Source organism: Diospyros lotus, chromosome 7 (genome assembly GCF_014633365.1).
Source record: "Diospyros lotus cultivar Yz01 chromosome 7, ASM1463336v1, whole genome shotgun sequence".
NCBI lineage: Eukaryota > Viridiplantae > Streptophyta > Magnoliopsida > Ericales > Ebenaceae > Diospyros > Diospyros lotus.
The window spans coordinates 10,448,035-10,454,034 of record NC_068344.1 but is presented as its reverse complement, the minus strand read 5'-3'; the positions used below and the strand labels follow the sequence as shown (position 1 = coordinate 10,454,034).

Below are 6,000 nucleotides of genomic sequence, written 5' to 3'. Positions count from 1 at the left end.
ACCGATATTCTTTTTAGACAGATCATCCATCAATCACTCGGGGGAGGGGGTTCATCCATCACTCTCAATCTACCCAAGAGACTCGTCCATCGCTGTCACTACCCCTGGACGAGTCATCCATAGCTGGCGCTCCACCTCGAGAGACTCATCCATTACTCCCGATAGCCACCCATCATTCAGATAATCCACATGTGAGTAGTCCTAAGGTAATTTTTTATATATAAATTAATTGTTGTAATTGAGCAACAACAATATTTATTGATAAAAATTTATTGAATCTGAATTGCATGTGACTTATCTTGCAATTTTAGGGACAAGTTTTAATATTTTATCACTTTGCGGTCTTGGATTGTTGATACTCTAAAAAAAATAAAGAAAATTAGTATTTTTAGTGCATGGACAAGTCTTGTTTCTGGTAGCTATAGTACTCTTTAAACAGAGAGAAAATTAATATAAATACGAAAAATTTATTTTAATATTTATTTTTAATATTTTTAATGATATTATATATCAATATATTGTATATTTATATTAATGTGATATAAAATATAATATATTAATATATACATATCATTAAAATATCAAAAATATATATTCAAATAGCATTTTCAATATGCATAGGTTTTGAAGCACGAAAATGACTCAGAGATACCATTTCAGTATTTTTGAACCGTTTCTCATTTCGAAAATAGCAAAGACTGTCCCAAATGCTTTTCGAGCCGTTTTCTGTAATTTGTGAAACATTTCGAGAGCATTTAACAAATTACAGAAAGTGATTTCAAGAAATGAGTTATGGTTACAGTAAATGAACTATGATTTTCTCTCTTTCTCTCTCTACACACGCAATGACGGAGAAGTGGGCTATCTCTCTTTCTATATCTAAACCTAGATTTGGATTTCTTTATATATGCACATATACACTAAATGATAAATGGATGAAGAAGGAAGTGGGTATTTTCCAGACAAATATAAAATTTTTGATGAATTTTTGATGTCTAAGAAAATAAAAGAAATCTAAGTCTATCATTTTTTTTAAAAAAATTGAGCATATATTAGGAAAATCAACACCACTTTTAGTTTTTCTCTCCAATTTTTTAACAACTGGCAGTAAAATCAACAATGCTGCAAATTATATTTAATTTATTATTTTTTTATATTAAAAAATATATTTACAAAAAAAAAATACTTCTTGGAGAAATCTTTTTAGGACATAACAATAAAGTGTGCTAATAAAAAAAATTTAATAAAACAGAATTTTTGAATTATGACAAATCTATGAACTCAATAATTATATTTTTAAATAAATATTAATTTGATACAATAGTTTAATTTAATTTATTATTATATTTTAGATTATTAACATAAATTATTATTTAAATTATTTTATCAATTATAATAATATTAATTTTTTATTTATTAAATAATTATTAATATTATTTTCGTAAATTAATTTATTTTTTATTTAAAAAGTAAATATAAAAAAAAGCCAAAAACAATGGCGGGAGATGCCCGCCTCTTTCCCGCGGCCAAATCCCCAAATCCCCCCATTGTCTAGTGCCTTCGTCTCCCTCGCATACTTCCGCCTCCTCGCTGCCTCAACGCCGCCGCCGCCTCCAGCTCCATCGCAGCCTCCTCGCCGCCTCTGTTGAATCACCTCCGTCGCCTCAAATAACAGTTCACGTTGTAAGTTCATGAAACGCCTCTGTTTATTTTATTTGTTCCGAGTAAAGGTATCCCTGAATCGAAGAACTTGCCCTTCAAGGATGTTGACGAGGGAAGGGGAGGCTGGACCTCAGTGCTTGGCCGTCAATTTATACATATTGCTGCATTTTTACATAGTGCATATGTATAGATACAATAGTATATATTGCTGAGTAATGCTAGACGTATATAGTGATGGATTCAGTTTTCAGTTTAAAACAGGAACTGAATCGAATTGGATCAAAGATAGATTTTTAAAATTTTTCAAACTGAAGTTATACGATCTTAAATCACATCAGATTTTTTGATCTATAATCTAATTTTGTAACCTAAATCAAAATTTAAATCACATCAGATTTTTTCCAGTTCACGGTATATATGTATTTTGTGTGTGTGTGGGCCTCAATATATGTATTTTGTATATTTTTTGCGTGGGCTTCAATATATGTATTGCCTTCATCTCACGGTATATATATATGTATATATGCGTATTTTGTATCTCCCTTCCTTTGGCTTCAATATAATTAAATTTTACCACTCTATATATCCAAAGGTCTCCTCCTTCCTTTTAATTTATTGGGCTGTTTTATCTTTAATTCATAAAAGTTTAATCATTTTTCAAAAAATGTTTTAAAACCTGAAATTGATTTTTTCTTTTATAGAAATTTTGATGTGCAGTTTTAATTTGTGTTAATTTAATTTAAATTTTATTTGTGTTAATATATAAATAAATTATGAGAATTGGTTTCTTTGAACTATGATTTGATTGCTTCTTAAAACACACTAAAAAGAAACAAAAAATATATTAGATAATCATATGACATACTTCTTTTGGTAATGTCATTTGAATTTATATTTGCAAAGAAAATTAAAAACACCTTTTCATAAAATTATTAATAATTTCTCAAAAATTATAAAAACTTTTACTTTTGTAGAAGTGTTTAAAACTTTTGAAACAGTTGATAATTTTTTGAAAAAAGGTTGTTAATTTTTTGAGAAAGTGTTTATAATTTTTTGAGTATATAAACTTTGCATACAAATACTGTGTTTAAATAACATTGTTAGACAATTAAATTATATGGTTTTTATTAAGTTGATATTTTCTAAATAACATTGATGCTAATTTATTTTTAGTAACAATTACATATGCCCATACATCAACCAGGTATGTATCATGGGTTTCGTTGTTATTTTATTTTTATTATTTGACAATTTTAAATTGATTAATCTTTTTATTTAATTATTGTAAATATCCCTTTTCTAACAGCAATAGGTAAGTCCAAATCATTGGGAATAGAATTGGGAGGAGTAGGTGACTAGGGAATTTCAATACCTGGATTAGGAGCAGATGTTGGCCCAAGCTGGGAATCTGGAATAGGTTGAGATCTTTTCTTGGAGACATAGGGAGAGCCTTTAAATTTGACAGGGGGTGGCAGCAGTGGCTGTGCTGTAGGAGGGACCACCCTTCTCTTGTGTGTCCTGCTCACTAGAACCTGATTTTAAGGAATCAAGAATAGGTGAGTCAGGTTCAACTTGAGGTTCGGCTGTGGATGGCTTTGTTTCCATCTGTGTTGAAGGAGCCAAATCCAAAGTGGGAAGGTCCCCATTGACAATCTCCCCCGGGTGACCATGACGAGTAGATTCAAGAAAATGTTGAGTTTCAATAAAAGTGACATCCTTGGATACAAAATTTTCGAGAGGGAGGATAATAGCACTTGTAGTCCTTTTGGGTAAGAGAATAGCCAAGAAAGATGCACTTAAAGTGCCTGAGGATCAAGCTTGTCTCTGTGGTGTTCAGGAATATGAACAAAAGGCACATAGCCAAAAACTTAGAGGGGAAGAGAGGTATGAAGGTTGACATCTGGAAAATGTGGAGAAAGACACTACAATGAACTTTGGTTTTTGAGAAGTTTAGAGGGAACACGATTAATGAGGTAGGTAGCAGTTAAAACTGCTTCCCCCCAAAAATGTTTGGGAACATGATGATGATGTAGGAGGGCTTGAGTAACATTGAGTAAATGCCTCATTTTTCTTTCAGTAACCCTATTTTGTTGAGGGGTACCAATGCGAGGATTTATGAACAATGCCTTATTGCTAAAAGAAATGATGAAGGTGTTGATTGAAATAGTCCCTTACATTATTGGTACGAAACCTCCTAATAAGGGATCCAAATTGGGTAGAAATCATCTTGTAGAATAATGGCATAATTGTGCCAATGGCTGCCTTATCCTTTAAGAAATACACCTAAACCATCTGAGTATAATCATTAATAATGAAATGAGCCATCTAACCCCGAAAAAATTAGGAACCCTAGATGGTCCCTACACATCAGAGTGCACCAAAGAAAAAGGAATGGAAGAAAGTTTATTACTAATTGGATAGGACATTCGGTGATGTTTGTAGAATTCCCACACATCACAATGTAAGCTAGTAACATTTAAACCCTTAAACAAAGAAGGAAACATGGTTTGCAACAAACTAAAAGGAGGATGGCCTAACGAAAATGTTGGAGCCAGATTTCAGTCATGGTAGGAGTAGGTTGTGATGAGCAGGCAAGGATAGATTGATCCTCTTTAGGATTCTCACAGCTCCTCCTCAGATAGTATAGCCCATTCCGTTCCTTAGCAACACCAATCATCTTCCCCGAGTCCAGTTCCTGAAAAATACAAGCATGAGGAGAGAAAACAACACGACATTTAAGATCTTTGGTGAGCTGATGAACATAAATAAGGTTGGTGGAGAGGTGAGGGACATGAAGGACATGTTGAATAGGGAGTGATGGATTGAGAATAACTCTTCCCTGACCTGCTATAGGAACAATGTGATCATTGGCTACAATTATTCTTTTGGGACTAGTCATATGTTTATAGGTTTCAAAAACATTTGAGTCATAAGTCATGTGATCAGTAGTTCTTGAATCCAAAATCCATAAGCCATACTTACCTGTTTGTGAAGTAGTAAAAAATTTCAGAATTGAGACATGTACCTGTTTGTGCGAGAGAGTAAGATCCATTTTCAATAGTTTTCAGGAATGATTTTAGCTTACTATTTCTTCTACATTTAGTTCACCTAGCTCGGAAGTTGCAGTAGGATCTGTTTTTTCTGTAGTTCCCTCAAGTTCCTTGGTTGTGAGACGGGCTTGTGCTTGATTTATAGGCTGTAAATTCTGGAAGCCTCCCATCCTACTTAAAACAGCCTCCTTTCCATGCAACTTAAAACATGTCTCTCTATGGTTTCTTGCAATATGAACACCACAAACCTTCGCGGCTTCGTTACCTAGGGTGAGAGTCATTCCTTCCTTGCTGTGGCCTAGAATGTGAGACATCCATCTTGTTGGAAACCATGGCTGATCCCTCAAGATTAGGCTCATCAAACATAGCTATTCTTCTATGTTCCTCACTATGAATCATAGAAAACACCTCATTCAAGGATGGAAGTTTCTCCTTGCCAAGAATTTGAACCCTCACTTGATCATACTCGGGATTGAGACCAGCTAAGAATTCCATAATCCTGTCCCTTTCAAGTATGGAAGTGAGAGTGGCAACATCTTCACTGCATGCCATCTTTATGTCTTGATAGTGATCCAATTCAAGTCAATAACCATTCATCCTATTGTAATAATTAGTCACTGACAAGATCCTTGCTTGGTACTACTTATTTTAGTTTTAATATCAAAGATAACAGAGGCATTTTGCACTTTAGAGTAGGTTCTTTTAATTGTTTCCCAAATGTCTTTGGTTGTAGATAAAAACATGTAATTTCTACTTACCTCTGGCAGCATAGAACTCCAAAGCTAGGACATTAGCATTGAGTCCTCAACGTCCCATGTAGTGAATGCTAGATCGAAGGCCTGGGGTGCTAGTCTAGTTAAATGGGCTATCTTTCCTCGGCCCTTCAAAAACGTCCTCACCTGTTGAGACCATTGGATTTAGACGGTATGAATTGTGCATCCCTGGTAGCTCATTGATAGGAGTACTATCGGTTGGTTGTTCAAATGGAACAACATCTCCCGTAGCCGTAGGAGGTGTTGTTTCGGAAATTTCTGACATGGTACAAGGCAGTAACGGCAAAAAAAAAAAAGAGTAAAGCAATGAAGGCAACACTGTGGCGATGAAGACACATAGTAACCAGACAAGGCAATTGGGGAGAGGGAAAAACTAAGAAATTGATACCATGTGAGAATAAACTGTTTTTCAATTATTTACACGAGTGGTACAGCCCTATTTATAGGGTTGGAGATTACATCATAAGAAAGATTACTCTTGCTAAAACTAGGAAAGATAGGCTATAAAAAAATTA

The 6,000-nt window shown here is 34.0% G+C and overlaps 1 protein-coding gene across 1 annotated transcript in view; it reads left to right on the top strand.

Moving 5' to 3' along the window:
- The first annotated feature begins 1,508 nt into the window (after positions 1-1,508).
- The window catches only part of LOC127806835 (uncharacterized), a 107,201-nt gene continuing 102,709 nt past the window's right edge, over positions 1,509-6,000 (top strand). Inside the window, exon 1 of the mRNA XM_052344370.1 lies at positions 1,509-1,683. The gene's annotated coding sequence lies outside the window, so the exon portion shown is untranslated. The remainder of the gene's footprint in view (positions 1,684-6,000) is intronic.